The sequence below is a fragment of the Crocuta crocuta genome, unplaced genomic scaffold (genome assembly GCF_008692635.1).
Source record: "Crocuta crocuta isolate KB4526 unplaced genomic scaffold, BGI_CrCroc_1.0 scaffold346, whole genome shotgun sequence".
Classification (NCBI taxonomy): domain Eukaryota; kingdom Metazoa; phylum Chordata; class Mammalia; order Carnivora; family Hyaenidae; genus Crocuta; species Crocuta crocuta.
In genome coordinates this window covers 2,903,206-2,926,837 of record NW_027527957.1, presented here as the reverse complement: position 1 = coordinate 2,926,837, position 23,632 = coordinate 2,903,206, and the positions used below count along the sequence as shown (strand labels likewise).

General features: G+C 37.4%; 1 long non-coding RNA gene across 1 annotated transcript in view; it reads right to left on the bottom strand.

The window, feature by feature from the left end:
* Positions 1–3,639: 3,639 nt before the first annotated feature.
* Positions 3,640–23,632, bottom strand: part of LOC144222264 (uncharacterized) — a 66,087-nt gene continuing 46,094 nt past the window's right edge. Inside the window, exons 2-3 of the long non-coding RNA XR_013332352.1 lie at positions 22,523–22,589; positions 3,640–3,722 (exon numbers count right to left, since the gene is read on the bottom strand). This is a non-coding gene — a long non-coding RNA (uncharacterized LOC144222264). The remainder of the gene's footprint in view (positions 3,723–22,522; positions 22,590–23,632) is intronic.

Here is a 23,632-nt window from a genome sequence, read left to right as displayed (position 1 = left end):
AGGGAGGGAGAGGCCTATGTGACAGATTACCTCACTGGTGCTGACCATAAAATTCTTGACACATGGGTGAAGACTACATTTCTGGGGGAGGTTGAAAGTATAATAAGGTTAGGCGTTAAGTCCCAGTTTGTGTCAAGGCCTAGCATAAGTGACTCCGTTTTGGATTTGTGGTTTTCTTTTTAACACACTAAATCATCTAACCTCTCTTAAAACTAAATTTATGCTGATATCAATCTCATTTTTTTCTAGGCTGTTCCATTTCATTGACAATTCTAATAATTGAAATTCATTTTTTGTAATGGAATTAAACTGCTTTCCTGTAACTTCAAACATCCAGTCCTTTTTATGTGATCTAAAATGTGGTCTCTCCTTTCCATAATGGATGACTTTTTGAAAAATGGCTGACATCAAATACATGGCTCCCTGTCTTATTTTCTTAGTGGTTACCTTGAGATTGCAATTAGCAGCATTTTTAAATTTTTAAAAAAACGTTTACTTATTTTTTGGGAAAGAGAGAGCATGAGCAGGGAGGGCCAGAGAGAGAGGGAAAGAAAATCCAAAGCAACCTTCAGGCTCTGAGCTGTCCACACAGAGCCCGACATGGGGCTTGAACCCACAAACCACGAGAACATGACTCAGGCCAAAGTCAGTCACTTAACCGATTGTGCCACCTAGTACCCCTGCAATTAGCATCTTAATATAAAATTATCTATTTCAGGTTAATACTAACTTAATTTCAATATTATACAAAAACTTTTCTCCAATATACCTCTGCTCCCACCTTCAGACTTTGTGCTATTATATCTTTATATATTATAAGCCATCAACATAGTTTGATAATTATTGCTTTGTGAATTGTCTTTTAAATCATAGAGAAGAGTAACAAACAAGAATACATTTATACTCTCATTTGTATTTTTCTATGTAGCTATCTTGATCAGTGTCCTTCATTTCTTCATGTGGATTCAAGTTATCATTAAGTGTTCCTTTTTTTTTAGCCCAAAAGACTCTCTTTGGTATTTTTTGTAGGGCAGATCTTGTAGTGATGTGATCTCTAAGTTTTTGTTTACCTGGGAATATCTTAATTTCTACTTTTTTAAAAAAATTTTAATGTTTATTTATTTTTGAGAAAGAGACAGAGCATGAGCAGTGGAGGGGCAGAGAGAGAGTAAGACAGAGAATCCGAAGCAGGCTTCAGTCTCTGAGCTGTCAGCACAGAGCCTGACGTGGGACTCGAACTGGTGATTGTGAAATCATGACCTGAGCCGAAGTCGAACACTTAACCAAGTGAGCCACCCAGGTGCCCTTCTCTTTCATTTTGAAAGAGAGTTTTGCTGAATATAGAATTCTTGGTTAGTAGGTTTTTCCTTTCACTACTTTAAAGTTGCCAGCCATCCTTCTGCCTCAAAGCCTCCATGAGAAGTCACCTGTTGATCTCACTGAAGATTCTTTTCACGTGATACGTCATTTTTCTTTTGAAGCTTTTAAGATCTTCTCTTTGACTTTTGCCAACTTAACAATGACATGGATAGGTGTGCAGCTCTTTGAGTTTACTTGAAATTTGTTGAACTTCTTGAATATGTAGGTTAATGTTTTTCATCACCTTTGGGCATTTGGGACCTACTATTTCTTCAAATAATTTTTATGCGTCTTTATTTTTCTCCTCTCCTTCTGGAATGCCCATTATGTGCATATTGGTATAGTTGCCAGTATTCCATAAACTCTAATGTTCTCTTCATTTTTTTTCTGTTCCTCAGACTAGAAAATCTTTATGGACATATCTTAAAGTTCAATAATTCTTTTCTCTGAGATTAAGTGTGCTGTTAATGTTCTGCAGTGAGCCTTTTATTTTAATTATGGTACTGTCAACTCCAGAGTTTACATTAGATTCCTTTTTTATTATTTCTATCTCTTTGTTGATATTATATATTTGGTGAGACATAATTGTTTTGTTTTTGTTTTTTATTTAATTTTTTAAATGTTTTTATTTATTTCTGAGATAGAGAGAGAGACAGCGTGAGCTGGGGAGGGTCAGAGAGAGAGGGAAACACAGAATCTGAAGCAGACTTCAGGTTCTGAGCTAGCTGTCAGCACAGAGCCTGACGTGCGGCTCGAACCCACCAACTGTGAGATCATGACCTGAGCCGAAGTCGGACGCTCAACCAACTGAGCCACACAGGCGCCCCCAGTGAGACATAATTGTTATCATTTTGTTTAATTCTTTAATCCTGGTGTCCTTTAGTCCCTTGAACATACTTAAAATAACTACTTTCAAGCCTATTAAATATAACACCCGGCCTCCTCAATGACATTTTCTGTATGCTACTTTTTTTCCTATAGTTTTTTTGGTTGAAATTTTTAGTTGAAAACGAAATTATTATATGGTAACAACTCTGATATCAGATTCCTGCCTTACCCCCCAAGGTTTGTTGGCATTGCTTTTACTGTTGTTATTTTTCTTGTTGTTTCTAATTTTTTAAAAGACTTTTCTTGACTAATTCTGTAGATTCTCTTTTCCCTGAAGTATGTAGCCACTGAGTTCCCAACTATCTTTTTTAAATTCTTATTTTTAGTCTTAAGTCTGTATCCTAGGGTTCAGCCTAAGATCAATATAATTTAGTAGCCAAGCAATGGTAAGTCAGAATTCTTTAAGTGTTTGCCTGTATGTCTACTACTCTGCCAAGGGAATTTGTGTGAAAAGCCATGCTTTCAAACTTTAAGCAGCTTACAATTTCACTTCCTGTTTACACAGGGCCCTACATTCAGATAGAGGTGAGTGATGGCTACCTTTTTCTTTTCCAGGTGTTTCTTGGGCACAAATAAAGTCTTGTATGGGTGCAACTTTCTTGATTCTAGGAATATGTTGAAGCTTTTCAAAGTTTCCTATGGTCATTTGGTTCTCTAGAACTGGACCTTAAAGTTTTAACCAAGCTCTTATTTTCCCAACTGAGAGAAGAGCCTTAGGCTTTGATGTTGGCAATCGAGTGCTATTACTTTCAGACTGCGATGCCCTAGGGAAAACATTTTTTGCACTATTCTGAGCTCTGAGTCAAATCAAATAGCCACAACACCTCAGGAATGGATATTTTCCAAGAAGTTGCTGGTACAGACAAAATATTGACTATGCCCTGAGGATAGAGTTTTTAACAGAACCCTAAATGAAATCAGGGGCCACCTGGGTGGCTCAGTCGGTTAAGTGTCTGACTTCAGCTTAGGTCATGACATCATATTTCGTGAGTTTGAGCCCCTCATCCAGCTCTGTGCTGGCAGCTTGAGGCCTGGAGACTGGAGCCTGCTTCAGATTCTATGTCTCCCTCTCTCTCTGCCCTTCCCTGTCCTCACTCTGTCTCTTTCTCAAAAATAAATAAACATTTTTAAAAAATTTAATGACATCAGTGTACTACCTTTGGATGGGAGACTGCTGGCTGTCACTAAGCTTCCATGCCACTGACCTACAGATGGAAGGGTGATGGGAATAACTCAAAGTCAAAACACTATAGGCCCTGCTATCTTACAAAAGGCTCTGCAGTTTCTCACAGATAGGTGATTTTTAGTTTGTTCAGTGGTTAGTTTAACACTCAGCATTATGAAAAGGTTAATTTTAGTTGTTTTGCCATTTTTCTTTTTTTTATTGTTTCCATGGGGACCAAGTTCACCAAGTTCCTCAGAGTACCATTTTAGAAATCTTCTCTTTCTTATGCATCCATCTCACCTCTGGTTGCCTGTAAAATTTAGTATGATAAGGATAAAAGTTAGATCTTTTTTGCTTACAACTATATCATCAGCAACTAGCAGTCTTTTCACATAGAAAGTTCTCAAAGAAAGAGATTTAAATAGAGAGTAGGTAAAGGTATAGATTGGTAAGAAGAGAGAGAGAGAAAGAGAGAGAGAGAGACGATATGTATGTATATGTATGGGCACTCCCATGCACTAATAATTGCTATAAGAATATACAAGAAATTAAGCATTGAATATATCTGGAAAATGGAAAGCTAATAGAAAAAGAATTCTTCTTTTCTTTTTTTAATATTTTTATTTTATTTCTAGGAGAGAGAAAGACAGCGTGAGCAGGGGAGGGTCAGAGAGAGAGGGAGATACAGACTCTGAAATAGGCTCCAGGCTCTGAGCCGGCAGTCAGCACAGAGCCCGACGCTGGGCTTGAACCCACGAACCATGAGATCATGACCTAAGTGAAAGCCGGACACTTAACCGACTAAGCCACCCAGGCACCCCAAGAATTCTTCCTTTCTTGAACAATTTATCTGTAGCATGTCATGCTGTTTAATAGCATTTTATGCACGGAGAATCTCTTTCAAAACTGGAGTCAATTCTCTCAAACCTTCCTATTGCTTTCTCAACTAAGTTTACGGAATACTCTAAATGTAAATATTCTAAACACTCTAAACCCTCTAAAACCCTAAATCTCAACAACTTTCACTGCATCTTCACTTGGAGTATATTCCATCTCAGGAAATCACTTTCTTTGCTCATCCATAAAACACAACTCCTCATCCATTCAAGTTTGATCGTGAGATCGCAGCAATCCATTCCCATCTTCAGGCTCCACTTCTAACTCTAGTTCTCTTGCTGTTCCCACCACATCTGCAGTTACTTCCTCCACTGAAGTCTTAAACTTTCTATTTGTAAGAAACGCACTATAAATCCAATAAAGTGAAGCACAATAAATTGAGGTATGTGAGTAAATTGCACATGTATTCTATTTCTTATAATCAAAATAATCTACCTGAAGCTTTCTACAAATCTCTTCCAATCATCTATCTCTGGGAACTGAAATGTGGTGAGACCCTATCCTCAGAGGCATACCAGAGGATGAGGGAACACACTTCTGTTTCTGGTCACAAGTGATGGAACTATACAAGGTAATAACTATGCCTATGTGTTTAAATTAAGTGTACGTAAATTATAAATATTATCTATAACCTTTTATTTACAAAATTAAGTTAGCTCAGAATTTCTATGTGGCTTTCTAGGAGAAATGCAAAGTCCTTCTATGTTCTGTAGGTACTGTTCACTGTGAAACGGTTTAGCTCATTATTTGAACAAAAAACAAAGAAGTAAAATTTTCTTGAAAAGCAGATATTTTCCAGACACAGCGGCAGTATTTTTGACTTTTAGAATAAAATCAGGAAATGCCATTAATCTTATCATTCCCTGAGAAAACAAGCAACAGCTCCTTGATGTGGAGAACCTGCTGCTTTCATGTCTTTCTACATCATAAATCGCCCTGGGAAATTGTGGGCCTCCCTCAGGGAGTTCTGAAAATATTTCTGAGAGGGTACTTGCATGATATTAAAAAGCAAAACAATTTTGACTTGACTAAATCAGCAATCTGGGACTATCTCAATGAGGAAAAAAATTGTCATCAGAGGAGAGATTTTAGGAGACTAATTCAAGTCTACTAATTGTAGAATATATTTTTATGAAAGGAAATCTTTTCGTTACAAGAGAAGAAAATTAAAGTGAAAATCAGTAGAACATAAATATTTTGTTCTGATATATTTAAATATTAAAAATAAGTATACATAAACTCAGTGTTTCAAATCCTACTTGAAAGTAGGCGAGTTACATAGCTAAATAAATAATTCAAAATGTAAGTTTCCAATAAATATTTAAAATATACAAATTGAAAGCACATATTCCAGTGACCGCCCTTAACCACAACACGTTTGAAATTTCATTTTCATTTCTTTCAAGCATTTTGCATGCCATATAATGAAATCTAAATTGTGTTTAGCCATACCTTTTTTTTTTTTTTTACCCCAAATGGTATTGCCTAGCTTGAAAGTTTTATCAGCCTTTGGGTAATACTATTCTTTTTTAGAAGACATAAATAATATATAATACCTACCTCTTACATTTTCCCCAAAATCAGTTCTGTTCTAAAAAAAAATATATGATCAAATATTTTAAAAAAGCAGTACAAATTTGGAAGGTAGTGATTCCAAAATATTTTGTGTATTAACTGTTTCCCTAAGTGATTACTATAAAAGGGTGACCTCACATGAAAGCATTAATCCCAGTGTACTTGATTACTAAGCCACACTAAAGAGAGAACTAAATAAAGAATAAAAAAAATTGATTCATTTAATTGTTACTGTTATTTTTGTTTCTGTTACTCTTCTGTGTTGACATAGCCCAATACCCGTTCTTCTCCCCAACACATGCACACGTGTGCACATGCACACACATACACACAGAATTCTACTCTGTAGCAGACACAATTCTAAGATGGTCTTGTTTCCCATCTGAGCCATCTGATTAAATAATAATAGTCTGTCAGTTGCCAAATTTATTGTGTAAATATAACAAGATTTCTTCATTTACTAAACATCTGTTATACACCAGAACTTATTTCCTAACATGTAGTACATAAATACTGCCATGGATTCTGCCCTAAAGAATCTATGGTCAAGTAAGAAAAAATAAAATGTGTCCAAACATTTCCATGACAGAAAGTACAAAACTAGAACTGCTACAGGAAAGGTATCAAAATGAGAGGGTGTTAAAATTACTTTGTTATATCAGATGGGATCATCACCCTATAGTGAGAAGCAATTAAAACATCCTTTTAGAAGAGTTCACTGACATTTACTGTGATGGTTAATTTTATGCATCAACTTGACTGCATCATGGAAGGCACAGATATCTGGTTAAACATTCTGGTTGCATCTGTGCAGGTGTCTCCAGGAGAGATTAGCATTTGAATTGGTACACTGAGCAAAACAGGTTATCCACCGCAGTGTGAATGGCTATCATCCAAACTGTTTAGAGTCTGAATAGAATGAAAAAGAGGAGACAGGGAGAATTCTTTTTTCATCTGACAGCATGAGCTTAGACATCAGTATTCTTCTGCTCTTGGACTGGGAATTATACTATTAGGATTCCCAGCCTTTGGACTCGGATTGAAACTTACATCATCAGTTCTCCTAGTTCCCAGCCTACTGAACGTGGATTAGAGCTACAACACTGGTTTTCCTGGGTCTCCAATCTGTAGAGAGTAGATTAAAGGCCTCTCAGTCTCTATAATGATAAGCCTATAATACACATAATATATAGTTTTGTCCTCTCCATAAAGAACCCTGACACAGATTTTGGTACCAAAAGTGATTGTGGAGGAACAGAATTTTAAGGATGGGTTTTGTGAATTAGTTCTGGGGCTTCTGGAATTTGCCTTCTAATCTGATTATATTCGAAGATGATATTGACTATATTCCTAATAGTAAAAAGAGCACTGGTACCTGGCATGATCTGGTAATGTAGATATACAAAATGTATCTGTTGGATGTTCTTAATGAACTACTTATAAGAAGTAAGGAGCTGGGGGGAATATGCATATGATACTGTCAAACAATTTTGGAAAACTAACAAATACAATGGGGTTGACATCACTGGACAAAGTGGTAAAAGAAAAGGATCAGCTCAGGAACTTGAATTATTAGCCCAAGTGCTGCATAAATGACATAGAAGCTTCTATGTTTACACTGAAGGAGACACAATAGCTGTAGGCCTGACATTGCTGAAAATCAAACGCTGAATCTCATCATGTGACTGCTGAAAAACAAAGCAGGATAAACTCCCAAGTTCACAGGATGCTTACTGTTAAAGTGAAGGTATTGACTAGGAAAAGAAACGGGATTCTATACATTGGGATGGGAATTGTGGGAAGATCCTAACGAGGCTGGAGTCTTTGAGCACCTAAATTCTGATGAGTATTTTTTGTCTGTGGGAGAGGCCTTTCCACACCATGTGGTAGCCTCTCCACCTCCATCTGAGGAAATTAACCCTACATTGGCTAAGGAAATGGTAAAGGTCATTTGCCAAGACAATGATTCTCCTCAGGACCATCCCCACTTACTCCCTTTGCTTCCATACATGTGACTAGACCCAAGTCTCAGCAGGCCCCTAAAGGTAAGGTACAAAGTGTGACCCTTGAGTAGATATGCTACACTTGAAAAGAACTACTTGAATTTTCTAATTTATACAGACAGAAATCTGGGAAATATGTGTGGGAATGGATTCTAAGGATGTGGGATAATGGCAGAAAGGACATAAAGTTGTATTAGGCCAGATTTATTGATATAGGTTCACAAAAACAGAGACTCTGTATTTAATGTTACAACTTGAGCAGTAAAAAAGAGAGGAGGCATCTAACAGTTTGTTAGGTTAGTTGGCTAAACCATGGACCAAAAGATGTCCCACAGTAAATGAATTGGAAATGGTGGACTTGCCCTTGTTTACGGTAGAGGAAGGTATTCAAAGGTTTAGAGAGGTTGACATGTTAGAGTAGATTTATCATTGAAGACCTAAATACTCACAGTGGCAGGGTCCAGAACACATACCATTCACTGTGAGACATTAATTTGTGAGGGGAGCCCTGAAATCCTCAAAGATCTCTATGATTGGTTTCTCTGTAGGCCAGATATTATAATGGGAACTAAAGTTACTGATCTGGGAAACTTAAATGTAGCAGGAGTAATTAACTCCCAGGGTAACAGGGGCCAGTTGGTGACACTGAACTAACAAAGGTAAGGTAGGCATGGTTACTCAACTGAACAGGAAAGTCAAAGCAACAATCAGAATAGTCTGACTTGAACAGACTTACAATGTTGGCTAATTGATTATGGTGATTCTAGAAATGAAATAGAAAGTATACAAAAGTCATACCTGATCCGTGTAGGCAGAAAGGTTCTACGTCAAGTGAACAAGTATAACCTGAAACATAGTCATGGACCCTCAACCAATTTCCAGGCTTGAGCAAGTTAACAGACCCAGAATCCGTTGAATAAAGGGAGGGCTGTTCCTCTTGAAGAAGGACTCCAGTTCACTACTAAACTTATACCGTTAATTTTTAAACAAGCCTTCTCCAAAGGGACCTACAGTGTTTTAGAAGGGTAATTGTGCACTGGGGAAAGATACTTTGAGAACTACTGAAAACTATCTCTGAATGACACTAATTACAAGAGACCCCAAATATCACTGAGGCCCAATAATCAAAACTGGGGCTTATGGATGTTAGGTTATCAATGGGATTTTAACTCAGGTCCATCTTAATAGTGGGCCTAGTAAGTCCCTGAACCCATCTGTGGTTATATCCCTATTTCTGGAATGCATAATTTGGAATAGATAGGCTCTACAGTTTTGTTCCCTAAACAGTGGAATGAAAACTATTGGTGCAAAAGGCCAAGTAGAAGCTGTTAGAACTGCCTCTAGCTGAGAAAATAGTAAACTAAATGCAATACCACATTCCTAAAGGGATAACAAAGATTAGTGCTACCATCACGGGCTGGAAGGATGCAGGGTGAAGAATCCTAACACACCCCATTCAGCTTACCAATTTGGTCTCTGCAGAAGGCAAAAGGATCTTGGAGAATGACAACAGATTGTCACAAGCTTAACCAGGTGTTGACTTCAATAGTGGTTTCGTTTCTTGAGCAAATTAACACATTTCCTGGTACCTGGCGGGTAGCTATAGATCTAGCAAGTGCTTTTCTCTCCATACATGTCAGTACAGACCATAAGAAGCAGTTTGCTTTCAGCTGGCAAGGCCAGTAATATACCTTAAGTGTCCTGTCTTAGGAGTATATCAACTCTCTACCCTATGTCATAATGTACTTTGTAGGAATATTGATGGTTTTCCCTTTCCAGAAGGTATCACATTGGTCCAAGAAATTGATGGCATTATGTCGACTGGACCTGTTGAGCAAGAAGTAGCAACTACTTTAATCTTATTGGTAAGGTATACGAATATCAGAAGGTAGAAAATATGTCCAACAAAAATTCATATTACTACTACCTTTGTGAAATTTATAGGAGTCCAGTGGTATAGCAGATATCAAAATATATCTCTTTTGGGAAATATATAAGTTATTGCATATGGATCCTCCTATAATCAAAAAGGAGGCACAATGCCTACTGGGCCACTTTGGATTTTGGAGGTAACACATTCTTCATTTGGGTGCATTACTCTGGCCCATTGACTGAATGACCCAAAAAGCTGCTACTTTTTCTGCACAGCAAAGAAAACTATAAGCAGAATGAAAATGTAGTATATCAAATGTGAAGAATTATTTGCAAATCATATTTCTGATAAGGAGTTAATATCCAAATATCCAAATATACAAAGAGTTTATGCAAGTTAATTATGAAAAATGATAGTAATAATAATTTTTAAAATGGGCAAGAAGATCTGAAAAGATATTTTTCCAAAGACATACAGATGGCCAACAGATACATGAAAAGGTGTTCAATATTACTAATCATCAGGAAAATGCAAATCAAACATAATGAGATATCACCTCACAACTGTTAGAATGACTGGTATCAAAAAGACAAGATATGACAAATGCCGGTGAAGGGGGAGATGAAAGGGAACCCTTATGCACTATTGATAGGAACGTAAGTTGGTGCAACCACTATGGAAAATAGTATAGATATTCCTCAAAAATTAAAAATAGCACTATCATATGATCCAGCAATCACACTTCTGGGTATCTATCTGAAGGAAATGAAATCACTATCTTTAAGAGATATCTATACCCCTAGCATTATTTATAATAACCAGACATGGGAACAACCTAAATGTCCATCTATGGATGAATAATAAAGAAAATGTGATAAATATTCACACAATGAAATATTATTCAATCATAAAAGAACAAAACCCTGCCATTTGTGACAGTACGAATGGATGCTGAAGGCATTATGCTAAGTGAAATAAGTCAGACAAAGATGACTATTCTATTAGCTCATTTATATGTGGAATCTTAAAGGAAAGGAATTCACAGAAATAATGAATATATTGGTGATTGCTAGGTGTGCGGTGGGAGGGGGGAGGAGGGGAATGGGTGAAGGTGGTCAAAGGGTAAAAACTTCTGGATACAGGTATCCCTGCTTTTTATAAGTTCACATTATACCACTTTGCTTTTACAAAAGACCTACATTTGCACCACCTGTTTTCACTAATAGAAAGAAATCTGAAGGAGATTTTTGCTTTTACCAAAAAAAAAAAAAAGGTAGAAAGTGATAATAGTGTTCAGTGCTTCTTTTGCAGCAAGCTGATACGGAGGCACTGTGCACCATGAGCAGTGAGAGTGGGACCACAGGCTTCTTTCCTGGGAACTACACTTAGCATCTCAGCATCAAGCCACCATAGTTTTAAACCATATATGCAAGATAAGCATCTGTGCTTTATCTTGATTTATTTTGTGCATCCATTAGCAAGATAAGGATTCCATCCTAAGGTGTCAGGAAAGTCTAAGAGAGATTATTTGGGGGGAGGTCTCAAAATTCTCAAAAATTTTTCTATATAAATTGATGATAATTGTTTCCTCACTTTATGCCATTTTGGTTTACAAAAGGAATATTTTACTTTTAGATAGTGGAGGAAAACTGTGTAAGATGAATAAGTTCCAAGGATCTAATGTACATCACGGTGACGATAGCTAACAATACTGTACTGTGTACTTGAAAATTGCTGACAGAATAAATTTTTTTAATTTTTTTTTTTCTAGGAGAGAGAGAGAGACAGCATGAGCAGGGGAGGGTCAGAGAGAGAGGGAGTGACAGACTCCAAAACAGGCTCCAGGCTCTGAGCTGGCAGTCAGCACAGAGCCCGACGCGGGGCTCGAACCCACGAGCCGCGAGATCATGACCTAAGCGAAAGTCGGACCCTTAACCGACTAAGCCACCCAGGCGCCGCTGACAGAATAAATTTTAAAAGTTGTCACCACAAAAATACATACATACATACTTACATAAAAGTAACTATGTAAGGTGGTATATGTGTTAACTAACCTTCCTGTGGTAATCATTTTGCAGTAATACATACATCAAATTATCACATGTACATCTTAAACTTACACAATGTTATCTGTCAGTTATACCTCAATAAAGCTGGGGAAAAACTACCATCCATAGACCTATAGAATGCCTTATTCGTTGTCATGGTATTCCACACCACACTGCTTCACAGCAAAAGAAATGCAGCAATGTGCACCAATACTCATGGAATTCCTTTCTCTTACTAGGTTCCCCACCACTCTGAAGCAGCCATCTTGATAAAATGGTGGAATAGCCCTTTGAAACTCACCTACAGCGTCAGCTAGCTGGTAATACCTAATAGAGCTGGGCGTAGGTTCTTGAAGGCTGTATCAGCTCTGAATGAACATCCAGTGTATGGTGATTTTTTTCCCATAGTCAGGATTCATGGGTCCAGAAATCAAGGGGTGAAAATGGGAGTGACACCTTCACTATCACCCGTAGTGATCCACCAGCAAAAATGTTGCTTCCTGTTCTCACAACCTCAGGAAGCTCTTGGTCTAGAGGTTTTAGCTCCACAGGGGGAAGTGCTTCTACCAGGAGGGACAACAACAATTCCACTGGACTGGAAACTAAAACTGCCATCTGGCCACTTTAGAGTCCTCATGCCTCTGAATTACCAAAGAAGTGATTTTCTGTGCTGGCTGGGGTAACGGATTCTGACTCTCAAGGGAAGTTGGAGTACATCTCTACAGTGGATGTAAGGAAGAGTATGCCTGGAATAGAGATGTTCCATCTCTTAGAATGTCTCCTAGTATTATCATGCCCTGTGACTGAGGCCAATGGAAAACTACAGCTCAATCCAAGCCTGACTATTAATGGCCCAGAGCCTTCACGAATGAAGGCCTCGGTCATGCCACCAGGTAAAGAACCACAACCATTGATAAGCGTGCTGAAGGTAAAGGGTAGTAGAAGGTAGTTATAAATACCAGTTATGACCACGTGATCATTTACAGAAATGAGCGTTGCAATTTTTATGAGCTTTTCCTCCTTATTTTGTTGTGAAGATATTTGTGTATGTGTGCATAAATTAACTGTTTTATTTCCTTTCTTATCCATTATCATGTAACCTCAGATGTACTGTCTTTATATTATAGTATATGAGTTTTGACAATTTGCATCATAGCATTCAAGTTTCAGGCTATCAAGAAAAAGAGTAAATATGACTCAAGGACTTTACCTCCTCTTCTGGGGACTATTAGTGCATTTTCAGTTGCACATGTGATAATTGTATCATGTTAGGTGAAATTATGACCTTGTTATTATCTTTATTTGGAGATTAAGTATGGTGTAAGATGATGCATATTGGTGACGGTTGACAAGGGATCCCTCTATATGTACAGGTTCTGTTTCCCTGAGGAATCCTGGCTACATTTATCTTTGATGGAGATTAACATTTAAAGAGTATTTAAACAAAGTTCAGTTTTAGAAAAGCACCTCTCTTTAGTTCTATGTTGATATTAGCAAAACAAATGATATCTAGTACTAATGACAGCACAGCACAGATGCACTACTTAAAAAAAATTCTTTTATGGTAGCCTTCTTTTTTTGTTGTTAACAATTACTTCATTTATAAATGGTTTCAGTCTAATTAATAACTTCTCTAGAACACTGAGCATTTAGATAGATCATGTTTCTACCTCTACTTAAAGTTATTTTCTTAAATTCACCAATGGAAATGTGCCTGACATCTAAAATGTCTGATTTTATTTACCCACACATTAAGAGTACAATTAATTTGGCACAATTCAGCCTAGATGAAGAGGTTATTATTTGGTCTATTTTAAATAGGAAATCATGTGACAAGTTTTCAAAAAAATGAATAAAGGGTATTTCGGGACAACTTTGAAGAGCACAGAATTACATCACTCTGCTTGTAGAGAAAGAATGCAAATTCAGAAAAAATTATCTTTGCCAAACTTATCAGACACATTTTAATAACAATGACAGAAATCCACCTGAACTAACTCAGCTTCATACAAAGGATTTACTGATACATATAACCAACTTTTGTCAAGGGCAGGGATAAATGTGGGTCATAGGATAATGGGATCAAAAGACTTAAAAATTGCCAACATCCACTCCTTCCACTTCTTGCCCTTGGTTCTCTGCATGCGTCCACTTTGTTCAATCAATCTTGTTTTTTCCACTGACTTAAAAGCAAGAATACCAAAGATCTTATTAATATTTCTAATCTTCACTTCTGAAAAAGAACCGATATGTTTGTTGCCTAATGTTAATTCTAAAAATCCACAGGAAATGTTGTTATTGGCACAAATTGGATAAATCGCCCATCTTTGGGCAAATAATAGTAGTCATCAAGTGGAATATCAAAATGGAGTCAACCTAGGTCAGGTCTGCATTCTAGAACTAATCACTGTATCTGCCAGAATCACATGATTGAAATGATAACAGCAACAAATTTAAGAATTAAGGGGATGGAGAATGAACAGAAAATCATTAGATGTCCACTACACTATCCTCAGAAGTTAAAACAATTGAGTCGACACATGACAGAACATACTATCAAGCTTTAGATTAAATATCTTAAGCTGTCAATCAGTTTTCCAATATAATATTTGTTTTGAACACAATTAACAATGTAATATCTCAGGAATGGGAAGAAAGGGAGTCATGTCTAGGGTACAGACCAATTGCTTGTGGTCAATGAAATAATCGCCATTTTCTTAAGACACCCAGTTTGACAGTTCACACACTCTATCGCACCTGCTGTTTGTGATCCTAGTTATGAGTGCACAGCAGTAGAAACCACCACCACCAAATGTCACATCGGAATACCTCAAAGAACAGACTAACAAAATGAAAAGTCCTCGTCCAATAAAAAATGAAGTGCTTATAAGTAAAGAAAAACCAAAGTTGTGGCATCTAAAATGGCACAATAATTTCCTCCGAATTACATTCCAGAAAATAAATGACACTTAAAAAGAAACATGGCATTGCCTGCAGAGCTTGAAATTGCTGCCTCCAACAGTATTACTTCCTATTGATACCAATTTGCCTCAGGGGCAAGATATTTAACTAGCAGTGCGTCCCTGAGTGAGTGCCAACATTGTCTGCTGATGACCAACTCTCTGTACAAATGGTCAGATTTTGGATCAAGACTTTGTTTCATAGCCTGGAGACTGTGTTCTGCTTGCAGGAAATGACCCAAACACAAAATGAACAAATATCCAACATTGTGCTCCTGTATCTAAGCTGACAATGTTCATGCTGCTTCCAACTGTTTCAGTATTCTTCACATGTTGTTGGAGACTTGACGCGGAATTAACAGTGTTGAAAGGTTATAATCTGTAATCCAAGGTGCAGTGTTTCTTATACAGCAGCTTTTGGTCTTAGTCACATTCACTGGCACCCAAAAAAATCAGAAGCACTCTTGTCTCACGTTTTGTGGGTGCTCGAATCATCTCTGTACCATCTGCTAGTGGACAATCTCCCAGAGAAGAGTGAATGTGAATTATTCAGCTTTCCATTTCCTAGGAGAGATACTACTGAATAGTAAGCATTTGATAAGGTATGTTTATTCAATGAATAAATCAATGTCACTTCCAACTAGGAAGAAATAACTCCACAAGAGATGCAGAGGATGAGCTTTTACAATAGAGTAGCAACTGTACCCATCTTTAGGGTTAGATGTTATTACATAAAAACATAGCAACGATAGATGCTACTTATTATTCATTCTTTCATTGCCTTGACCATTAACAGAGAAAACAAGCAGAGAGCTATTTCAGGAGTCCCCTAAGAGATAACAATGGCTTGGTAACATCTGAAGTGGAGGGAAGTGGGCAAGTTCTGAATATACATTTGAAGTACAAACAACAAGATGTGCTGAAAAGCTAGACATGTGATGTGAGAGAAAACAGAGGAATACACACACACACACACACACACACACACACACACACAGGAATAGACAAAGGAATGACAGAGAAACAGAGATGGAGAGAAACATCAGGAAATGAGATGACAATATGGAAGCAGTCAGCATATTAATTCTCCTAAAGTCACAAGACCGCAGGGCAGATAGAGGACCAAACACAACATTCAGAAAGGTGACTGAAAGGAGCTGCCAGTGAGGTAGGAGGAAAACCAAGTAAAAAAGCATTTTCATAGAAGAAAATAATACATTTTGTTAATTATGGCTTGTAAGCCAAGCAAAATGAGGACTCAAAATTGGTCATTGTTTTTGTCAGGCAGAAGTCATTAGTAACCTTGGCATGAGTGTTTCAGAAGAGAAATGAGGGTGAAAGCCTGATCCAAATGTCTCTTAGAGAAAATAAGAAAAAAAGAGGAGGGGCGCCTGGGTGGCTCAGTTGGTTAAGCGTCCGACTTCGGCTCAGGTCATGATCTCACTGTAAGTGGGTTCAAGCCCCGCGTCGGGCTCTGTGCTGACAGCTCAGAGCCTGGAGCCTGCTTCAGATTCTGTGTCTCCCTATCTCTCTGATCCTCCCTCGCTCGCTCTCTGTCTCTCAAAATAAAGACATAAAAAATTTTTTAAACAAAAAAAAGAGGAGAGAGTGTTTTAAGCAATACTTATGACGGGCATTACTAGAAGAGATTGCAGAATAAGGAATGGAAAGCAGAGTCAGATATGACACCTGCTTTTTGCTCCTCTTCCTGCTTGTATTCTTGCTAGGACCAGCACCCGTCACTTTACACATGCCTCAGATCGCAGATAGTGTGTGTGCTCCTTGTACAGGCCAGGGCGTTCGTGATTCCTTTAGAATAGATAACATCCAAGAAAGGACCAGGTGATATGCGTATTCCAGACCACCCGTGATAGACATCTCAATGCGAAGACCCCGTGGCTCAAAGAAATAACACCCGGGCCCTCGTCTTTGTTTGAACCAGTTCCTGGATGTCTGAAAGGACACACGCTAGACCACAATCCTCAAGAAAAACCCTAGACCCCAAAGATGAGACCCCCTCCTTTCCTTTCTGAGTCTCCCAGACTCTCTGTCTGTACCTGCACTCACCGTATGCCTGCAGTAAAGTCCGTTTTCACCTCCTGCTGGTTTGCATTTAATTTCTATCGTGCATGCAGCCAGGGTCCTCTTGGCTGGTCCTGTGGGGACCTCCTCTGGGTCCTGGGACCCAGCCTGCCAGATCAAATGTAGATGTAGGGGCCAGAGGGAGCTTATTTTTAATTCTTTTTAATATTTGTTTATGTTCAAGAGAGACAGAGCTCAAATGGGAAAGGGGCGGAGAGAGAGGGAGACACAGAAAGGGAAGCAGGCCCCAGTCTCTGAGCTGTCAGCACAGAGCCCAACATGGAGCTCAAATCCACGAGCTGTGAGATCATGACCTGAGCCGAAGTTGGACACTTAGCTGACTGAGCCAGCCAGGCGCCCCTAGAGGGAGCTTATTTTTAAAGGCAAGAAAGTTTACAGGGTGTCTGAATAATAACACGAGTAAGGAAAGACGGACAAAAGATAAAGGAGTTAATGGCAGTAAGTGCAGGAGCAATTTTGCAGTGAGTGCTCACAACATCTTAGGGACAGTGTCAAGTGATTTTCTTGTATTATCTCATTTAATTATTAAAACACCCTGCAGCAGGGCACCTGGATGGCTCAGTACGTTAAGCCTCAGACTGCTGATGTCAGCCCAGGTCATGATCTCAAATCATGATCTCAGGGTGGTGAGATCAAGTCCTGTGTCAGAGTCTGAGCTCAGAGAGGGATTCTCTCCCTCTGCATCTCTATTCCCCTCCCCCACTCACCCTCTCCTTCTCTCTCAAAACAAATAAATAAACATTTATTTTTAAAAAAAAACCACACCCCTGCGGCAAGTTTTGTTATACAGTTTTACAGATGAGTAATGGATTAGAGAAGTTTGATAACTTATGGAGTCACACAGCTAGTAAGAGGCAGAACCAAGAGTTAAACCTCAGACTTTCAAATTCCATGAGTTTGACCTAATCATTAGCTATTGGTAATAAACTTTGCCAGATTACCAAAGTACAGCCGTTAATTTTATCTGAACTCAAGGCCTTGAAATTCTTTACACAGCCTTCAGTGCACCCAATGATTATCTTTGGCTCTAAGAGAAAAACTGCAAATAACATTTTTTACAAATCTTAGCCACATGTCCCCACAGTCAAGCAACAACAACAACACACACACACACACACACACACATAGTTATATCAACCTAGATATACTGTTTACATATTAAACTCCTGTTCAATTTTTCAATAACAATAGTACACCGCTGCAAAATTTAGAGAGAGAGAAATGTAGATATTTATTTCCCAGGATTCCACATGATGACTGCCAACACCAAGGCCAAGAGAGGCTGAATCATTTTCCCATAATAGAGATGGAAAGAGAACCAGAGAAAAGGGGGAAAATTTATGGAGAAATTAAAATAAATACACTTTTCTTTTCTCCTTTCAGTATGTTCTATACTCTTTTTAAAAATATACAACAAATAAGTTTGAAATCACATCCTAAACCAAATAAGGAAGGTAAAAGGTTAAAGAATTGTAACTTCAAAAAGCTGTGAATTGAAAAAAAATTATTTTGGCTGTAGCAGATGAAAAAATCTTAAGGATTTTCCTTAAAGGATTTCCTTTAAAAGATTGTATCTTTCATTTCTGAGGTAGAGCTGAGTGAATGTGTACATTCCCCAGAGGTGAACAAACCTAGGTTTAAATCCTCAGTGAATGACTGGATATTTGGGCTCCCTAAGATCCAATTTCCTCAATTTAGAATAAGAAGAGTGCCTACCTCAAAGAGCTACGCCTCGTCCATACTAAACATTATACCGTGTTGATCATTTTTATTGCCTTTTATATTTGAGTACCAGTGCTTCCCTGAAAGTTTACCTTGAAAACAGCTGCAATTTAACATGGATTTTGGTCTTTCTTAATTAGTTTTTAAGTTAAAGGGTTATAAATTAATATCTGAATAATGATTCAGAAAGATCAAAAGATTGAGAGAATTTGAGATTTTAAAAAAAACCTTTAAATCCACATCCTTACAAATACATATGCTTAGCACACCGACACAACTTATCTTTATTATGAGATTCACAGTTATTTTGGAAATTTCACAGTGATTAAAAAAAAAAAAAGAAAAAGGACATTGAAATAATTGTACTACTACAATGCATTGTCACAATGATGCTCTCTTGGGACTCCTGGGTGGCTCAGTTGGTTGAGCATCTGACTCGACTCCAGCTCAGGTCATGATCCCAGGGCTGTGGGACCAAACCCTGTGTCCATGCTGAGTGTAGAGCCCACTTGGGATTCTCTCTTTCTCTCCTTCTGTCCCTCTCTGCCACTTACACACACACTCTCTCTCTAAAAAAATTTTTTTAATTCTAAAATTAAAANAAGTACCCTATTTATAGATTATTATGTAAGTATATATTGTATAATATATAAAGTGATAGATATAGATAATAGACGCAAAATACCTCCTTTATACCAGGTACTATGCTTGAAATAATTTCATTGCAGTGACACATTCAAATTTAAAAGCCTATCTATTAAAAAATGTTCATATGAGGAACATTCTCTTTTTAATTTTTTTAATTTTTCAAATATTTTTAATATTTATTTACTAAAGTTATCGCTATACCCAGTGTGGGTCTCGAACTCACAACCCAGGGATCAAGAGTCACATGTTCTTCCAACTAAGCCAGACAAGTGCCCCAGGAGCATTCTTAACTGACTGAGTCATCCAGGTGCTCCACTCCAGGAGCATTCTTAACACTACTTTCCCCATATTTTTAGAACAGAAGCAATAGCTTCATGACCAGATACAGAAATGAGAGTTTTAAATCCTCAAGAAGAAAGTGCTCTGCTTTCCATAGCTAGAAATGGAGTAGAGTGTGTTGGATTTTGTGTTTTATTTAATGAGGAAATTAAAATTTCATGTTTTCTTGAAATTTCTCAGAATACTGTAGTTCATAGTGATATGTTATTGCCACGCAGCTTAAATTGCTAGTATTTCAAAAATAGTACATGCCAGTAATTGTAACTAAGTACATCTAACACCCAAATCACTAATAATATTTAAAATTTTATAGTAACTAAACACTAAAAATAAAGCTAAACTGATGAGTGAGTGTAAAGAAAGAAAAAAAGGAAAAAAGACCTTAAGTATTTTAATCCAATTAAGCTTTCTTATTTTCAACTGATTAAAGAAGTTTTTCTGCTCTTCCTCCTTCACCTGGTTCTGTTGATCAAAAAATGGTTTGTCTTTAAAATAATTTTGTTTGACCTTAACTCACTGTATCTGTTGGAATTAATTTTTCACATTATTCCATGAAAACTGTTGCCAGTAGAGCTTGTCACACAATCCAAATGATCTCTAATCCAGCTCAAGGAACGCAATTATCACATCACTTCTCATTCTACTAATATAACATTTGGCTTGAAAATGGCTCCTTCCTCTAATAGGTCTCTGGTTAATGTGGGGAGCAGCTGTGTTTGTTCATGCTTCTGGATCTGTATATGAACAGAATCTCAAGAACAAATAGGGAAGAAAATGCTTTTCCACCCTTCGGTAATAATCCCCAGCAGAGAATTAAATTTTAATTTCTTTATGAAAAGTCCGCTCAGATAACCTCCCCTTGGGTCATCTGTTTTAACAAAATCAATATACTATCTGGCATCATAGTTATTTCATGACTTAAATATAGAGAAGAAAATAGATCCCTTTGCTATGTCAAACCTTAGTTTAAGGGATTGGAATTAGTGATGTAAATGTTTCAATTCTCTTCATTTCAATAGTCTTTGGAGACTCAACAATTAAATCTCTATGTTCTAGATTATTTAGGGAGGTTTATTATTAATAATACATTTTATTGGTAACCTCATCTCACTCCTATCATTTTATGTCGTATTTCAATTCCGAATACCTAACTCCGCTTCCAATGCGATATTATAACTATGTTGAACCTTTGTTGTGTTACTCAGTTGAGAAAGACTATACTGAAATGCAAAAGGTTTAAGTAGTCTCCTTTCTTTATGCCCAATTTATAACCCTATATGAAAAAGTAAACAAACAAAGTACTTACTTCTCAGGTCCACTTACACAGATGCATCTTATAGCTAGTCCATCAGTTATTTGCTGGTGACTATGCAAATAGACGGAGAATATTGAGCTACAGGCACTAGATACCCTGATTTATTTAGTGTTCTATTAATTGATTCTTACTCATTTCAGCAAGTATTAATTGAAAACCTATGAGATGTAGCTTTCTTGAGTTACTAAGAAAAATGAAATGTCCAAAATGACCAGAGACTTTGAAAACTGGGCAAAAGACGAACAGTATCGCCACCAAAGTGATGAGTGTGGAAGGGGTATGTGCCAACCAAGGTGAAGAAATAAAATAGGAGATGAAGCCCCTTGCTTGAGATCAGTGCAAGGTACAAGAAAAGTGGAGGGTGGGGAACAGGGGATGGTAAGGTCAAAAGTACAAGCCTCCAGTGGTAAAAGAAAGAAGTACTGGGGATGTAATGAGATGTAATGTCCAACGTGATCACTACTACAGCTAACACTACTGTTGATAGATAGGAAAGTTGGTAAGAAAGTAAATCCTAAGGTTCTCATCACAAGGGGAAAATGCTTTTCCTTTTTTCTTTCTTTCTTTTTTATTGTATCTGTATGAGAAGACGGATGCTAGCTGAACCTACTGTGATAATCATTTCACAGTATTTATAAGTCAAACCATCATGCTGTGTGCCTTAAGCTTATACATGATGTACTCAATTATTTCTCAGTAAAACTGAGAGAGGAAAAAGATAAATGTTATCCAGGTTGTGGAGCAAAAGGAATCCTTACACACTATTGGTGGGAATATAGAATATTGTGACTACTATAAAACATAATATGGAGGTTCCTGAGGAAATTGAAAGCAGGCCTACCATAGAATCCAGCAATCCCATTTCTGGGTCTTTATCCAAAAGAATTTGAATCAGAATCTCGAAGAGATATTCACACTGCCATCCTTGCATTCTTATTTTGTTTGGCAAAATTTCCGCTGTATAAACTAGAAAATCGTATTCACACCCTTCTAAATGCTAAACTAGAAATAATTGGTGTCCAATCAATATCTTGTAGTTTAGATTTTTTTTTACAGATTAAAGAGAAGTGTTTACTGAATTTAATTACTGAATTATTGTGGACACATATTTGAAGCTTTTTCCCTCTTATATAGTCTGTACTAAGGCATAAAAAATTCAGTAGTAATAATTACTATCAAATGAGTGAAAAAATTTAAACTGTATATCCCCACTTGTATCTTTTAAAATAGAAAATACCTAGACAATCCTATATAATATGAATAAACTACTAATTACATTCACTTGCTTATAGTTATATATCAAAATAGTATTCATGAAGCAGCCTCTATGGTAATGATAAAATATTATAGTAGAAAATAATTTCAAGACAATAAATTTCATATCTTTCTTTAATAGGTGCAGAGACAGGCCTAGAGAAGTCAGATTACTTGCTGAGACTACAAAGCTAGTGTCTAATACTAATCATACATTGTACATATGTAATTGTTGAATGCTCATGTACCCTTTATGTTGTACTCACAGGTAAAGTTATAGGAGGCTCATAGAATCACTTCCTTCTCCAGGGCCTCTGACTCCATACATAGTACTTTTACAAATCTGCCTCAGGAGCAGATCTGATGTTCTCACCTGGGTTGCTGAAATGTCACGAAGGCTCCTTCCTGGACTGAGCACAGGAATCTAGGGAATGGCTAGTCTGGAAGAATTCAGAAATGGACACTAGTGAGTAGACACATCGTTATACTTTAATTGTATCTGCCTATAAGGTAAGGGACAGCTCAATGTTTATTGGGATTTTTAGTCAATAACCAGTTATTTATGAATTACATACTATGATCTAAGAGCTTTATTTATTACCTGGTTTAATTCTCACAATACCAGAGAGGTAGATATTACCTTCCCCATTTTCATGGTCAAGGAATTGAGGAGGCTTAGACGGTTAGGATATTTGTCTAAGTTTCTATTACTAGGAATTAACAGAGTTTATCCGTATAGCTTGCCTCCCTCTTCTTTATTCTGCCAAGTTCATGGAAGGCTGCTCAGGGACCATGCCTTTTCCTTAAGAAGCCATAGGATTTTTAAAAGTATTTTTTAAAGTATTGTTTAAGTATTCCTTGATTTGCTTTTTGTTGATTTTTGCATGAGGTTCATTTTGAGGATAAAGGCAGAGGTCAGAAGTCAAAGAAATGGTTCAGTTGTGAGGCGCCTGGGTGGCTCAGTCGGTTAAGCGTCCAACTTCGGCTCAGGTCATGATCTCATGGTTCGTGGGTTTGAGCCCTGCATCGGGCTGTGTGCTGACAGCTAGCTTGGAGCCTGGAGCCTGTTTCAGAGTCTGTCACTCCCTCTCTCTCTGACCCTCCCCTGCTCACTCTGAGGGACCCTCTCCCTCAGAAATAAATAAAAACATTTTTAAAAATTGAAAGAAATGGTTCAGTTAGGTTACCAGAAAGAGACTCAGGATCTATACAATAGAGGCTTTTTGCTATCAGAAAATAAAAATGTAAGAGCCTGTCCACATCATTTGACCATTTGGTTCCTCCACATAGTGATTAACCTGGTACTTTTAAGACAAAACTGAGAGTGTGTTTGCCTCCCGAAGGAACAAGGAAGAAGGGCTTTGGGGATATGGAGTTCCATATTAAAGTTGAGCTGAGGGAGAGAGGAAAGCAATTGCCCCAATTAGGGGAGAAGGGTAAGAAACCTCTTGAGATGTGAGACAAAGAAAATAATAATAAAAAG